Source organism: Scyliorhinus canicula, chromosome 1 (genome assembly GCF_902713615.1).
Source record: "Scyliorhinus canicula chromosome 1, sScyCan1.1, whole genome shotgun sequence".
NCBI lineage: Eukaryota > Metazoa > Chordata > Chondrichthyes > Carcharhiniformes > Scyliorhinidae > Scyliorhinus > Scyliorhinus canicula.
In genome coordinates, this window is record NC_052146.1 from 93,900,634 (window position 1) to 93,916,762 (window position 16,129).

Here is a 16,129-nt window from a genome sequence, read left to right on the forward strand (position 1 = left end):
AGACTGTGGACTGTGATTGGGGAGCTGGAAAATGTATAAATGCTACAGCTTTCTGTTTACTGATGTGTATTGTAATTTACTTCTATTTACATTGTTATAGAGTTCAAGTTAATGGTTGGGTTGATTGGCATTCTGTGTTGTGATGGTTATATCTTATTTTAGTGAATAGTATGGGTTGGATTGTTGTTTTTGTTTTTTCTTGCTCTGGGACTGGGTGGGAGGGGACAATATATCTTGGCAGGGGGAGCCACCCACGCTAGCTAACTAAAGTCGGCTAGTGAACGGAGGTGAGGTGAAAGGAGGACTGCGGACATTGGAGCCTGGTTAGCAGGTTTCAATGGGCCTACGAGGCGAGCGAGGGGAAGGGAAGGGATTGATGCTGGGAGATGCTTTTTCCAGAGGAAATGTTCTTGGGAGGGGGGAATGGTTCGATGTTAATAATGGATAGGGGCGGGTCAGGCTTATGTGGCAGGGCCTGGTGGTATGATGATGGTGGATAAGAAGGGGGGGGGAGGCGGGGGGTGAGAGACCCCCAGTTAGGATAGTCACGTAGAACGTGAAAGGGTTAGGAGGACCGGTCAAGAGGTCAAGGGTGCTTGCGCATCTTAAAAGTTTGAAAGCCGATGTGGCAATGCTGCAGGAGACTCACTTGAGGGTGAAGGACCAGGTGAGACTTAAAAAGGGCTGGGTTAGTCAGGTGTTTCACTCTGGATTTGATGGAAGGGCTCGAGGGGTAGCAGTGTTGGTCAGCAAAAGAGTACGCTTCCAGATGGAGAAGGTGGTGGCAGATCAGGGGGGTAGATATGTGATTGTGACAGGGGCACTGGAAGGGAGGTTAATGGCGCTGTTAAGTGTATACGGTCCCAATTGGGACGATGTGGGATTCGCAAAGAAGGTGTTCGGGGCCATCCCCGACTTGGACACACACAAACTGATTGTGGGGGGGGGGAGAACTGGAACTTGGTGCAGGGCCCAATGTTGGACAGATCATGGCCGCACTCGCTGGTCCCATCAGGGGGGGGTGAAGGCGCTGGCTGGGCTAATGGTGGAAATGGGAGGGGTGTACCCTTGGAGGTTTCTGCACCAGAGGGAACGGGAGTACTCGTTCTTCTCAGCAGTCCATAAGGCATACTCGCGGATCGACTTTTTCATGGTGGGGGAGGCTTTGTTGGCTGGGGTTAAGGGGTCGGAATACTCGGCAATTGCAATGTCAGATCATGCTCCGCATTGGGTGGATATGGTACTGGAGAAGGGGGTAGCGCAGAGGCCGGGGTGGAAACTGGATGTGGGGCTTTTGAGGAACCAAGTGTTCTGTGAGAAAATTGAAAAGGTAATTAAGGAATATGTAGGTTTCAACTGTACGGGTGAGGTGTCAAAGGCAGTTGTCTGGGAGGCTCTAAAGGCGATGGTGAAGAGTGAGGTAATTTTGTTTAAGGCCAGGGTGGACAAAGAGGAGAGGTTGGAGCGGCAGAGGGTAATAGATGAGATGTTGGAGGCAGATAGGAGTTATGCAGAAGATGGGGACCCAGTGAAGCTGGAAAAGAGGAAGGAACTACAGGCGAGCTTCGACCGATTGTCTACCAGGAAGGCGGTGCGCCAACTGAGACAAGCAAGGGGTGCAGTTTATGAACATGGAGATAATGTTAGCAGGTCAGCTCCGGAGGGAAGCAGCGGCAAGGGAAATTCTTCAAGTGAGGGATAGGGCAGGGAAGTTGGTGGTGGCTCCGGAGCTGATTAACAAGGTTTTTGAGTTTTATGAGAGGTTGTACAGGTCAGAGCCACCCGGGGGAGACCGTGAGATGCAGGAATTTCTAGATGGGTTGGAGTACCCGAGGCTAGTGAAGGGGGACAGGGCTGCATTAGAAGAAGCAATAGTGGAGCAGGAGATAAAGGATGCGATTGGGAGGATGCAGTTGGGGAAGGTGGCAGGGCCGGATGGGTTTCCGGTGGAATATTATAAAAAATTCAAGGATAAGCTGGCACCCCTGATGGCGGGGATGCTTGAAGACGTGATAGGGAAGGGGGTGTTGCCACAAACCTTGGGGCAGGCATCGATTTCACAGTTGCTAAAAAATGATAAGGATCCAACGGGGTGTGGGTCATATAGGCCCATATGACTTCTGAATGTGGACGCAAAAGTATTGAAATGAAATGAAATGAAAATCGCTTATTGTCACGAGTATGCTTCAAATGAAGTTACTGTGAAAAGCCCCTAGTCGCCACATTCTGGCGCCTATTCGGGGAGGCTGTTACGGGAATCGAACCGTGCTGCTGGCCTGCTTGGTCTGCTTTCAAAGCCAGCGATTTAGCCCTGTGCTAAACAGCCCCTGGTGAAGGTACTGGCGGGTAGGCTGGAGGAGTGCCTCCCGAAGGTGATAGGTGAGGATCAGACGGATTTTGTGAGAGGGAGGCAGCTTTTTTCGAACATTAGGAGGGTTTTGAACGACGTTATGGCACCGGCGGAGGGGGAAGGAAACAGGTGGTTGTGGCATTGGACGCTGAGAAGGCATTTGACTGGGTAGAATGGGGGTATTTGATGGCAGTTCTGGAGCGGTTTGGGATTGGACCAAGATTTGTGAACTGGGTAAAGCTATTATATAAGGAGCCGAAGGGCAGCACGGTGGCCTAGTGGTTAGCACAACCGCCTCACGGCGCTGAGGTCCCAGGTTCGATCCCGGCTCTGGGTCACTGTCTGTGTGGCGTTTGCACATTCTCCCCGTGTCTGCGTGGGTTTCGCCCCCACAACCCAAAAATGTGCAGAGTAGGTGGATTGGCCACGCTAAATTGCCCCTTAATTGGAAAAAATAATTGGGTAATCTAAATTTATAAAAAAAAATAAAAAATAAAATAAATATAAGGAGCCGAAGGCGAGTGTCCGCACAAACAACATCACTCGAGATACTTTTCTCTCCACCGCGGGACGAGGCAGGGATGTCCTATGTCCCCCCTGCTGTTTGCACTTGCGATGGAGCTGTTGGCCATCGCATTAAGAAGTTCGGGAGCATGGAAAGGAATAGTGCGGGGGGGGGGGTTAGAGCATAGGATGTCCTTATATGCCGACGATTTGCTGTTGTATTTGTCGGAACCGAGTGTGTCGATAGGGGGAATATTGGAGCTACTGCGAGTATTTGGGTCTTTCTCGGGTACAAGCTGAACCTGGACAAGAGTGAGTGTTTTATGGTGTCTCGGCCGGGGGTAGGGGTGCTGCCATTCCGTAGGGCAGGGACTCACTTTAGGTATCTGGGGGTGCAGGTTGCCCAGGAGTGGGGGAGGCTTCGCAGATACAACATCACTAGTTTGGTGGGGAGAGTGAAAGCCGATCTGGCAAGGTGGGATGGTCTCTCTCTGTCACTGGCGGATCGGGTACAGGCGGTTAAAACGAATGTGTTGCCGCGATTTCTGTTTATTTTTCAATGCCTACCGATTTTCCAGCCAAAGGCTTTTTTCAGGGAGATTGAGGGAAGGATTACCTCGTTCATATGGGGAGGGAAGGTGGCCAGAGTGAGGAAGGTGCTGTTACAGAGGGGAAGGCAGGCAGGGGGTTTGGGCCTCCTGAACCTGATGTACTACTACTGGGTGGCAAATGTGGAGAAGGTGCGGAGCTGGGTCAGAGGGATTGATTCCCAGTGGGTCAGAATGGAGGAGAGTTTGTGCAGGGTGTCGGGGCTGAAAGCATTAGGGAAATACTCAGGGAGTCCGGTAATAATAGCTTCATTGAAAATCTGGAGGCAGTTTTGCCAACACTTTGGGTTGGGGGCAGGGTCAAGGGAAATGCCGATTCGGGGAAACCACAGATTTGGCCAGGGAAGTGGGACGGAAGTTTTCGGAAATGGGAAGAGAAGGGGATTAAGACGCTAAAAGATTTGTTTCTTAGGGGTCAGTTTGCAGGATTGAGGGAGGTGGAAGCAAAGTATGGGCTGGAGCAGGGGGAAATGTTTAGATACATGCAGGTTCGAGATTTTGCCAGGAAGGAGAGACAGAGCTTCCCGGAGGAACCGGCCTCCACATTGCTGGAGGAGATGCTGACGACAAGGGGACTGGAGAAGGGGGTAGTGTCGGCGGTGTACGGAGCTATTTTGGAAGAGGATAAGGCACCACTAGAAGGGATCAAAGCAAAGTGGGAGGAAGAGTTGGGAGAGGTTTTAGAGGAGGGGGTCTGGTGTGAGGTGCTCCGGAGAGTAAATGCCTCCACCTCATGTGTGAGGTTGGGAGGGGGCAGCACGGTGGCGCAGTGGTTAGCATTGCTGCCTATGGCGCTGAGGACCTGGGTTCGAATCCCGGCTCTGGGTCACTGTCCGTGAGGAGTTTGCACATTCTCCCCGTGTCTGCGTGGGTTTCACCCCCACAACCCAAAAGATGTGCAGGATAGGTGGATTGGCCACGCTAAATTGCCCCTTAATTGGAAAAAATAATTGGGTACTCTAAATTTTTTCTTAAAAAAAAAATTTTTTTAAATGTGTGAGGTTGGGGCTGACAGCTGAAGGTGGTATACAGAGCACACCTCACGAGGGCGAGGATGAGCCGATTCTTTGAAGGAGTAGAAGATGTGTGTGAACATTGCGGGTGGGGGGGGCTAATCACGTTCATATGTTTTGGTCCTGTCCAAAGCTAGAGGAGAACTGGAAGGAGGTTTTTAGGGTAATCTCCAAGGTGGTGCACGTGAAACTGGACCCGGGTCCCCAGGAGGCCATATTCGGGGTGTCGGACCAGCCAGGGTTGGAAATGGGTGTGGAGGCAGATGTTGTAGCCTTCGCCTCGTTGATCGCCTGAAGGTGGATCCTGCTGGGATGGAGAGCAGCCTCTCCACCCTGTGCCCAGGCGTGGCGGGGGGGCCTGTTGGAATACTTGACCCGTGAGAAGGTTAAGTTTGAACTGAGGGGAAGGACAGAGGGGCATTATTCATTATGCACCTTCAAGAACTGGATAACATTGAACATTAGTTGGGTGGTGTGGGTGGGAGGGTTAGGGGGGCTGTGTGTATTAAGGGTGACTATGGGTAATCCCCGATTCCTTTTTGTCATTTGTTTATGTAAACATGCGGGCTGATGTTTGGGGGTTGGTGGGAAGATGGGATCCTTGTTATTGTTATGGGGATTGACATATTTGTTGCTGATTATTGTTTATTGTTGGTGGGTGTAAATTCGGGAGAAAATGTGAAAAAGGAGAATAAAAATATATTTTTTTAAATCAATGATGTCGAGGTGGAAATGGTTGAAAGCTTCAAATTCCTAGGTGTGCACATCACCAACAATCTGTCCTGGTCCACCCACGTTGACGCTATGACTAAGAAAGCACAACACCAACTATACTACCTCAGGAAACTAAGGAAATTTGGCATGTTCACAGTACCTCTTACCAATTTGTACAGATGCACCATCGAAAGCACAGCTTGGTATGGCAACTGCTTGGCTTAAGACCATAAGAATCATAGAATTTACAGTGCAGAAGGAGGCCATTCGGCCCATTGAGTCTGCACTAGCCCTTGGAATGAGCACCCCACTTAACTCAACGCCTCCACCTCGCCCTGTAACCCCACCTAATGTTTTGGACACTAAGGGGCAATTAAGTATGGCCAATCCACCTAACCTGCAAATCTTTGGACTGCGGGAGGAAACCAGAGCACCCGGTGGAAACCACGCAGACAAGGGGAGAAAGTGCAAACTCCACACAGACAGTCACCCGAGGACGGAATTGAACCCGGGGCCCTGGAGCTGTGAAATATCAGTTCTAACCACTGTGCAAACTACAGAGTCGTGAACACAGCCCAATCCATCATGTGAACCCGCCTCCCATCCACTGACTCTCCTCCTGCTGCCTTGGGAAAGTGGTTAGCATAATCAAAGATCTCTACCACCCGGGTTATTCTCTCTTCCAACCTCTTCCATTGGACAGGGGATACAAAGGTCTGAGAACATGCACTAACATTCAAAAACAGCTTCTTCCCCTCTGTTACCAGACTTCTTATTGACCCTCTTATGGACTGAACTGATCTCTCGGCGCATATTTCCTACTGAGTAGCATTACACTCCGTATTCTTTACCCAATGTCTATATCTATGTATTTACATTGTGTATTTATTGTATGTTCTATGTCTTTCATGTATGAAACGACCTGTTTGCACTGTATGCAGAGCAATACTTTTCACCGTACCTCAGTAAATGTGACAATAAATCCAAATAGATGTTGTGAATTATTTTTTTAAATTAATTATTTCCACTTAAGGGCCAATTTAGCGTGGCCAATCCACCTACCCTGCACATCTTTGGGTTGTGGGGGTGAGACAAGAGGAGAATGTGAAACCTCAATTCTGCAGAATGTGGTGAGTAACTCACCTCCTTACTTCCAGAAGCCTGTCCAACATTTATAACGCACAAGTCAGGATTGTGATGAATACTCTCTACTTACCTAGTGAGTGCAGCTCTAACAACATTCAATTAGTTCAACACCATCCAGGACAAAACAGTCCATTTGATTGGCATCCTATACACCACCTTCAGAATTCATTCTCACCACCACTGAAGCACAATGGCAGCAGTGTGTACCATCTGCAAAATGCATTACAGCAATCACCAAAGTTCCATTGACAGCAAATTCCAAACCTGTGACCTCCTCGGACAAGGGAAGCAGACACATGGGAACATTACCATCTGCAAGTTCCCCTCCAAGTCACACATCATACTGGCTTGGAACTGTATCACTGATTCTTCACTGTGGCTGGGACAAAATTCAAGAACTTCCTTGTGGGTATACCTACACCACATGGGACTTCAGTGGTTTAAGATGTCTCACCACCATCTTCTCCAGGGCTCTTAGGGATGGGCAATAAATGTTGGCCTTGCCAACAATGCCCACATATAGTGAATTTTTTAAAAAATGTTAATAGTTGGGATTCATTGACAATAATGCTGTGGAATCTAATGGGAGATGGTTAGATTCTCTCTTGTTCATTGCCTGGCACAAATGTGGTGAAAAGGTTGCCACTTCTGCAAACAAGCCTGAGTGTTTTCCAAGTCTTGCTGCACGTAGACACAGCCTGCTTCAGTATCTGAGAAGTTGCGCATTCAACTGAAAACTTGTGCAATCAGCAAACATCCTGAATTCAGACCTCATGATGGAGGAAAGATCATTGATAAAGCAGCTGAAGATAATGGGACATTGGACATTACCCTGAAGAACTCCTGCAGCAATTTCCTGAGAATGAGATGATCGGCCTCCAATAACGACAACCGTCTTTCTTTGTACTAGGTATGATTCTAGCCATTGGCCATAATTCCCATCGGCTACCATTTTACTAGGTCTCCTCAGTCAAATTGCTGCCAGCAGCATTCATTCTCACCTCACCCCTGGAATACAGCTCTTTTATCAATAATTGAACCAAGCTATAATGATGTCTGGAGCCAATTAATCCGGGCAGAACCCAAATCAAGCATCACTGAGCAGTTCTTGATGAATAAGTGTTGCTTGATAGTCCTGTCAACAACCTTTTGCATTACTTTGCTGATGATTGTGTAGGCTGATGGCGTGGTAATTGGCAGAATTGGATTGGTCCTGCTTTTTGTGGATTGTTATGTGTTGAGGTATAGAAATACTTCCCTGAATTATTCAAGTTATCCATGCTCATTATGTTGAAGAAAAAAAACAGGCTATCAAAAGTAGGATTTGGAGGCTTTCCAGAAAGGGCCATCGAGCTGAAGCCAATTATCTGCGATACGGCTAAGAATGGAATTTCCTTCTTGGCAACATTTTGACAGCCACGTGACCAATGGAATTACTTGATTTTCATGTTGTCCTGTTACTATGGCTCTAGATTGGCAATTTTAACAAAAATTGGTTCTGAGCCTGGAAACATGATGCATCTTTACTTACTGGCATTGGCCATCCTGAGGATATCATTTACTACAGTCTGAAAACAACTGTAGATTGGAAGTTTCTGGGGATCAGCCATAGAATTTATAGTGCAGAAGGAGGCCATTCGGCCCATCGAGTCTATACTGGCCCCAGAAAGAGAACCCTACCAAAGCCCACACCTCCATCCCATCCCCGTGACCCAACCTAACTTTTGGACACCAAGGGGCAATTTAGTGTGACCAATCAACCTAACCCGCACATCTTTGGACTGTGGGAGGAAACCGGAGCATCCAGACGAAAGCCAAGCAGACACAGGGAGAACATGCAGACTCCGTATAGACAGTGACCCAAGCTGGGAATCGAACCCGGGTCCCTGGTGCTGTGAAGCAACATTGCTAGCCACTGTGCTACCATGCCACCCTTGCAACCCTATTCATAAAATCCTTAGTACCATTTTACTGTTGAGCTTTTCAGACAATTCAACTCTCCTTATATCACATATGGCCTATAGATTCTCAATAGAAAATTGAAGTATAATCATTAGAACTGATTCTGAAATAGGAAATTGGAGTAATTTAGCAAACAAAATGTAATCTGATTGATATAACATTACACCTTCGATCAGTGATACACAAATGGAAAACTACATTGTGTTGCCAATTTATTTTTTAACACTGGACTGATGCCTGGATAAGGTGCATTCATTTGTCTTGTTTCATCTCGGGTTCAACGGTATGGTAGCATTATGTTACCGTCTAGTAATCCAGAAGCCTAGCCTAATGATCAGGTGATAGGAGTTTATATCCCATTATGGCTACAGGGAAATTTAAATGCAATGAATTAAACTCTGGGAAGAAAAAGCATTTAAATATTTAAGGATGGCAAATAGCCGAAGGCCTAGAACTGATCCCTATGACAACCCAGTAGTCACAGCCTATGAAATTGACAATGCCCCATATATATCCCTGCACTCTGCTTGCTGGTTATTTACCAATTTTATATCCGGAATCCCATATTGTTTCAGTAACAGACTGCAGATTGAGGTTTCACATCTTCTAGAAAAGGTTTGCAGCATTTTGGACAGGCACACAATGGGCTGAATAGCTTCTTTCTGCACCATAATTTTTCTTTGGTTCTATCTAGTTCGTTTCACAACCCCAGGACATTTCAAACCACTCATGTTGATAGGATAAATTCAGGTCAGGGCACATCCTCCTCCATAGCACAGTACTGTGTATTGGTTTGCATGTGTGATCCTGAAGTGAGACTTAATGCCCCAATGGAACCACAGCTTCATTTTTAAATTAATTTTTATGGAATGTGGGTTTCACTGGCAAGGCCAGCATTTGCTGACCATCCCTAAATGCCCTTGAGAAGGTGGTGATGAACTGCCTTCTTGGACTGCTAGTCTATGTGGTGTAGGTACATAGCTGTAAGGGAGGGAGTTCCAGGATTTTGATCCAGTAACAGTGAAATATTTCCAACTCAGGATGGTGAGTGACGATGTTCCCAAGTATCTGCTGCCCTTGTCTTAGTGTGGCCAATCCACCTAACCTGTACATTTTATGGGTTTGGGGGTGAAACCACACCGACAGAGAGAACGTGCAAACTTCATAGTGACCCAGGATCAAACCTGGGTCCTCAGTGCCTTGGGAGCAGTGCTAACCACTCAGCCCTTCCAGACAGTAGTAGTTGTGGGTTTGGAAAGTGCTGCCCAAGGAGATTTGGTGAGTTCTTGCAGTGCATCTTATAGGTGATATGCACTGCTGCTATTGTGTGTTGGTGGTGGACAGACTTTGGGGAGTCAGGTGGTAAGTTACTCGCTGCAGGACTCCGAGCCTCTGACCTGCTCTTGTAGCCATTGTATTTACATGGCCAGTCCAGTTTCTGGTGTGGTTTGCTGATAGTGGGAGATTCAGTGATGGTAATGCCATTGAATGTCAAGAGGTGATGGTTTGATTCTTACTGGAGATGGTCATTGCCTGGCACTTGTGGCACAAATGTCATTTACCACTTGTCAGCCCAAACCTGGATATTGTCCCGGTCTTGCTGCATTTGCAAATGGACTGCTTCAATGCCAGAGTTGCAAACTGTACTGAACATTGTGCCAGTATCAATGAACATCCGACCTTGTTAGGATAGCCATTGATGAAGCTGCTAAAGATGGTTGGACCTAGGATATTACCCTGAGCCACTCCTGCACCGTTGTCCCAGAACTAAGCTGACTAACCTCCAACAACCACCTTCCTTTGTGATGAGCAACCAGTTTTCCCCATTTCCATTGTTTGTGGAGGCCTCTTTGATCAATTGCTGCCTTGATGTCAGGTACAGCTACTCCCACCTCACCTCTGGAGTTCAGCTCTTGGGTCCATGTTTGAAGCAAGGCTGTAATGAGTAGGTCATTTCGAAGTAAATGCCACTTTCTGACAATTCCATCACTTTACTAATTGAGATTAGACTGAGAGCAGTCACTGGTTGGGTTGGATTAGTCTTTTTTGTAGACAGGACATAGCTAGGAACCTTTCCACAATGCTGGGTAGATGCCGGTGTTGTAGTTGTACTGGAACAGCTTAGCCCTGGAGCACAAGTCTGCAGTACTATTGCCAGGGCCAGTCTTTACAGTATCCAGCACCTTCAACTGTGTGTTGATATCACATGGGGTGAATTAAATTGGCTAGCACATGTGATGCTGGGGACCTCTAGGAGACAGATGGATAACCCACTCAGCATTTATTGCAAGAAGCCATCATTGAAGATGGGGATATTTGTGCAGCCTCTGCCAGTGAATTGTTTAATTGCCCACCACAATTCACAACTGGGTCTAGCAGGACTGCAGAGCTTAGATCGGATCAGTTGGTTGTGGGATCACTTAGTTCTATCACTTGCTACTTATGCTGTTTGGAATACTAGCATCATAGAATCAAAATTCCTACAGTAGTCTGCATTAACCCTTCGAAAGACCATTTTACCAAGGCTGAATCCCTGACCTATTCCAACAACCCCAACCTAACGGACAATTTACAGGGTCAATCCACCAAACCTGCATATCTTTGGACTATGGGAGGAAGAGCAAACCCAGACATTATCAGAATTAAACCTGGGTCCTTGGCACCAAGGTACTAGTGCTCACCACTAGACACTCCAGTAGACATATGTTGTGTCTTCACCAGGTTAACTACTCACTTTTTGGCATGCCCTCATTGAACCAGGATTGATCTTAGTGTTAATCTTAACGCAAGTTAAACTGGAATCAGTTTTTGACCAAATGCCCTCACTTTGTCCGTCCGTCCAAACTTTGCCTTGTTTTGCTCACTTAGTCCCCACTAGGTGCGCAAGGATTAAAACCAGATCCTCAATGTTACTAACTTTTTGAAAAATAATAAATTTAGATTACCCAATTTTTTCCAATTAAGGGGCAATTTAGCATGGCCAATCCACCTACTCCGCACATTTTTGGGTTGTGGGGGCAAAACCCACGCAGACACGGGGAGAATGTGCAAACTCCACACGGACAGTGACCCAGAGCCGGGATCGAACCTGGGACCTCAGCGCCGTGAGGCGGTTGTGCTAACCACTAGGCCACCGTGCTGCCCTCAATGTTACTAACTTGATATGATGTGGAGATGCTGGCGTTGTACTGGGGTGAGCACGGCAAGTCTTACAAAACTAGGTTAAAGTCCAACATGTTTGTTTCAAACACTAGCTTTCGGAGCACTGCTCCAAACGGTAGTGTTTGAAACAAACATGTTGGACTTTAACCTAGTGTAAGACTTCTTACTATACTAACTTGATAAGTTCTTATACGATTGATGCAGGTAGGGCAGTGGATGTTGTCTATATGGACTTCAGCAAGGCCTTTGACAAGGTCGCTCATGGCAGACTGGCACAAAAGGTGAAGTCACACGGGATCAGAGGTGAGCTGGCAAGATGGATACGGAACTGGCTAGGTCTTAGAAGGCAGAGTTGTAATGGAAGGGTGCTTTTCTAATTGGAGGGCTGTGACTAGTGTTCCGCAGGGATCAGTGGTGGGACCTTTTGCTGTTCGTAGTATACATCAATTATTTGGAGGAAAATGTAACTGGTCTGATTAGTAAGTTTGCGGACAACACGGAGATTCGTGGAATTGCAGACAGCCACGAGAACTGTCAGAGAATACAGCAGGATTTAGATCATTTGGAGACTTGGGCGGAGAGATGGCAGATGGAGTTTAATCCAGACAAATGTGAGGTAATGCATTTTAGAAGGTCTAATACAGGTAGGAAATAGTGAATGGTAGAACCCTCGAGTATTGGCGGCCAGAGATCTAGGTGTACAGGTCACTGAAGGGGCAACACGGGTGGAGAAGGTAGTCAAGAAGGCATACGGCCTGGCTGGGGAATGAATACAATTGGCAAGTCATGTTGCAGCTGTATAGAACCTTAGTCAGGACACACTTGGGAGTATAGTGTTCAATAATTCTGGTCGACACACTACCAGAAGGATGTAGAGGAGGGTTTAGAGAGGATGCAGAAGAGATTTACCAGGATGTTGCCTGGTATGGAGGGCATTTGATACAAGAGGTTGAATAAACTCAGTTTGTTCTCATTGGAACAAAGGAGGTTGAGGGGCAACCTGAGAAGAGGTCTACACTATTATGAGGGGCATAGACAGTGGATAGTCAGAGACATCCTCTCTCTCTCTTTCCTTTCTCCCCCCCCCCCCCCCCCCCGGCAGGAGTAGAGGGGTCAATTACTAGGGGTGAGAGGGGTAAAGTTTAGGAGAGGTACGAGGCAAGTTGTTTTTTAAAAATAAATAAATAAATAGAGGGTAGTGGGTGCTTGTAACTCCCAGCCGGAGGAGATGGTGGTAGGAGGGACGAGTGTGACGTTTATGGGGGATCTTGACAAATACATGAATAGGAAGGGAATTGAGAGATACAGACCCCAGAAGTGTAGACGGCTTCAGTTTAAACGGGCAGCACGGTTGGCGTGGGCTTGGAGTGCTGTACTTGTTCTTTTGTGTGCAATCCTGTCCATTGACCAGTCCCCAGCAGCAAAACCAAGCTAGTTTTGCAAGTCAATACATTTAATTTTAACAACTCACATGAATGCAATCTTTAACCAAAGATTTGCTTTATTAGTACACTAGTAGACTAATACAGAATCAACTTGAAACATCGGAGTCAAATATTCCAGGATGGTGATGCGTCAAGGTTTTCAAGTGCAGCACAATTTTCAATGGAGATCACTGCACCTGTAAGGAGACCCAAAAAACCCACAATGAAATAGCCTCAAACTACTTTCAAAAACCCAATTACATCACAACACCACTGATCTCAGTCCCATATCCGCAAGCATCATCCTACAGTCCACAATATGTGAATCATCATCATTGATCAGCATTGTAATATCTTAACCAACTCCTGATCACCACAGAACAAATCCAGACGAGACTGTAGTTGATTAATTATGCTATACCTCCGTCACTGACCACAAGCTTGATGAACAAATCTCATGGGAAAGGGTGGAGGATATTTAACTAGCATTTTGTTCAAATTTGCCAGAAAAAATGAACACTAAAACAAGCATCTTATCACTGAAATTAACATTCCAATATTAGCAGAGTGCCCAGTGCTTTAATTTAATGCAAAAATCACCACCAGCCCAGATCCAGCACACAAGTTAAACCTACCTGCAGGCATCCAGTCATCTACAACAGGAAAGCATCAGAAACAGCTGATCTGAGGGGCTCTGCAAAGAAATACAAAACAGTCAATTTATGTACAGATGTAAAAAGTACATGCTCATTTATCCAGTCAGACTCAGTAATCAAAAGACTCTGACATTCACTGCCAGAAGATGTAGGAGAGTAGAGTGACAATCAGAGGTAATACAGGACCAATGCTGTCAAAGTCTCTCCAATTTTCTCTTGCATGCTATTGGAGAATCCACAACTACCAACTGTGAAGCTGCAGCTCTTGGTTACCATGCATCAAGATGGCTACATCAGACCTACACTCCTTGGGGGTGCTTTTGCAAATGCTGTTGGGAGTGCTTTTGCAAATGCTGTTGGGGAGTGTTTAAACTATTCACCTGAAGAAGGAGCCGTGCTCCGAAAGCTCGTGTTTGAAACAAACCTGTTGGACTTTAACCTGGTGTTGTAAGACTTCTTACTGTGCTCACCCCAGTCCAACGCCGGCATCTCCACATCATTTAAACTATGTGGCAGGGGGATGGGAACCAAATGAAGAGGTTAGTGGACAGTAAGGAGGTTGTAACTAAAGCCTGTAAGGAACTAGATTATAAGTCAGCTTGACCAAGGGAAAGAGTAGACACAGAGCAGATGATGAACACAAAGGGACTGGTGGTCTGAGGTGCATTGGTTTTAATGCAAGTGTAGTAGGTAAGGCAGATGAACCTAGGGCTTGGAGTACCTGGGAGTATGAGGTTATTGCTATTACTGAGACTTGGTTGAGGGAAGGGCAAGATTGGCAACTAAATATCCCAGGATATCAATGCTTCAGGCACAATAGAGAGGGAGGTAAAAGGGGTGGAGGAGTTGCATTATTGGTCAGAGAGGATATCGCAGCTGTGCTAAAGTAGGGCACTATGGAGGACCCGGGCAGTGAGGCGATATGGGCAGAGCTTAGAAATAGGAAGGGTGCAGTAACAATGTTGGGGCTGTACTAGACCTCCCAACAGCAAGCAAGAGATAGAGGTACAAATATGTAAACAGATAATGGAAATATGTAGGAGCAACAGGGTGGTGTTGATCGATTTTAATTTTCCCAACATTGACTGGGATACACTTAGTGTCAAAGGTCTAGATGGAGCAGAATTTGCAAGGAGCATCCAGGAGGGGTTTCTAGAGCAGTATGTAAATAGTCCAACTCAGGAAGCCGCCATTCTGGACCTGGTGTTGGGGAATGAACCTGGGCAGGTGGTTGAATTTTCAGTCGGGGATTACTTTGGGAATAGTGATCACAATTCCGTACGTTTTAGAATACTCATGGACAAAGACAAGAGTGGTCCTAAAGGAAGAGTGCTAAATTGGGAGATGTTCTATACCAAGATTCGGCAGGAGCTGGGGAATGTGAACTGGGAGCAGTTGTTTGAAGGTAAATCCACATTTGATACGTGGGAGGCTTTTAAAGAGAGGTCGATTAGAGTGCAGGACAGACAAGTCCCTGTGAAAATGAGTGATAGAAATGGCAAGATTAGGGAACCATGGATGACAGGTGAAATTGAGAGACCAGCTAAGAGTCATACATTGAAGTCTAGGCAGCTGAAGACAGACAAAGCTTTGGAAGAATATCAGGAATGTAGGACCAATCTGAAACGAGGAATCAAGAGGACTAATAAAGTGGTCATGAAATATCTTTGGCTAACAGTGTTAAAGAAAATCCCAAAGCCTTTTATTCATATACAAGGAGCAAGGGGGTAACTAGAGAAAAAGAGTTGAGCCACTCAAGGACAAAGGAGGAAACTTGTGTGTGGAGTCAGAGAAAATGGGTGAGATTCTTAACAAGTACTTTGTATCACTATTCACCGAGGAGAGGGACATGATGGATGTTGAGGTTAGAGATAGATGTTTGATTACTCTAGGTCAAGTCAGCACAAGGAGGGAGGATGTGTTGGGTATTCTAAAAGGCATTAAGGTGGATAAATCCCCAGGTCTGGGTGGGATCTATCCCAAGTTACTGAGGGAAGTGAGAGGGGAAATAGCTGGGGCCTTAAATATCTTAGCAGCATCCTTGAACACAGGTTGAGGTACCGGAGAATTGAGGTAATTAGACCGGTGAGCATTACGTCAGTGGCAGGGAAGCTGCTGGAGAAGATACTGAGGGATAGCATCTATTCCCATTTGGAAGAAAATGGGATTATCAGTGATAGGCAACATGGTTTTGTGCAGGGAAGGTCATATCTTATCAATTTAATAGAATTCTTTGAGGAAGTGACAAAGTTGATTGATGAGGGAAGGGCTGTAGATGTCATATACATGGACTTCAGCAAGTTATTTGATAAGGTTCCCCATGGTGGACTGATGGAGAAAGTGAAGTCTCACGGAGCCCAGGGTGTGCCAGCTAGATGGATAAAGAACTGGCTGGGCAACAGGAGACAGTAGTAGTGGAAGTGAGTTTCTCAAAATGGAGAACTGTGACCAGTGGTGTTCCACAGGGATCCGTGCTGGGACCACTGTTGTTTGTGGTATACATAAATGATCTGGAGGGTGGTATAGGTGGTCTGATTAGCAAGTTTGGAGATGACACTAAGATTGGTGGAGTAGCAGATAGTGAAGGGGA

At 46.4% G+C, this 16,129-nt stretch overlaps 1 long non-coding RNA gene and 2 other non-coding genes across 10 annotated transcripts in view; all 3 read right to left on the minus strand.

Annotated features, from left to right (window-relative positions):
* LOC119965225 overlaps window positions 1–16,129 on the minus strand; it is a 29,980-nt gene that overhangs the window by 12,275 nt on the left and 1,576 nt on the right. For 7 of the 8 annotated variants that reach the window (XR_005460466.1, XR_005460475.1, XR_005460464.1 and 4 more), the window contains exons 3-4: window positions 13,519–13,577; window positions 12,931–13,080 (exon numbers count right to left, since the gene is read on the minus strand). This is a non-coding gene — a long non-coding RNA (uncharacterized LOC119965225). Of the gene's footprint in view, window positions 1–12,769; window positions 13,081–13,518; window positions 13,578–16,129 lie in introns of all 8 variants that reach the window. The other variant, XR_005460470.1, reaches the window with a different exon arrangement.
* On the minus strand, window positions 13,155–13,227 carry LOC119978786. The gene has a single exon (XR_005463571.1). It is a non-coding gene; the product is annotated as a small nucleolar RNA SNORD99 (small nucleolar RNA).
* On the minus strand, window positions 13,684–13,819 carry LOC119978748. Its single transcript, XR_005463561.1, has one exon. It is a non-coding gene; the product is annotated as a small nucleolar RNA SNORA44 (small nucleolar RNA).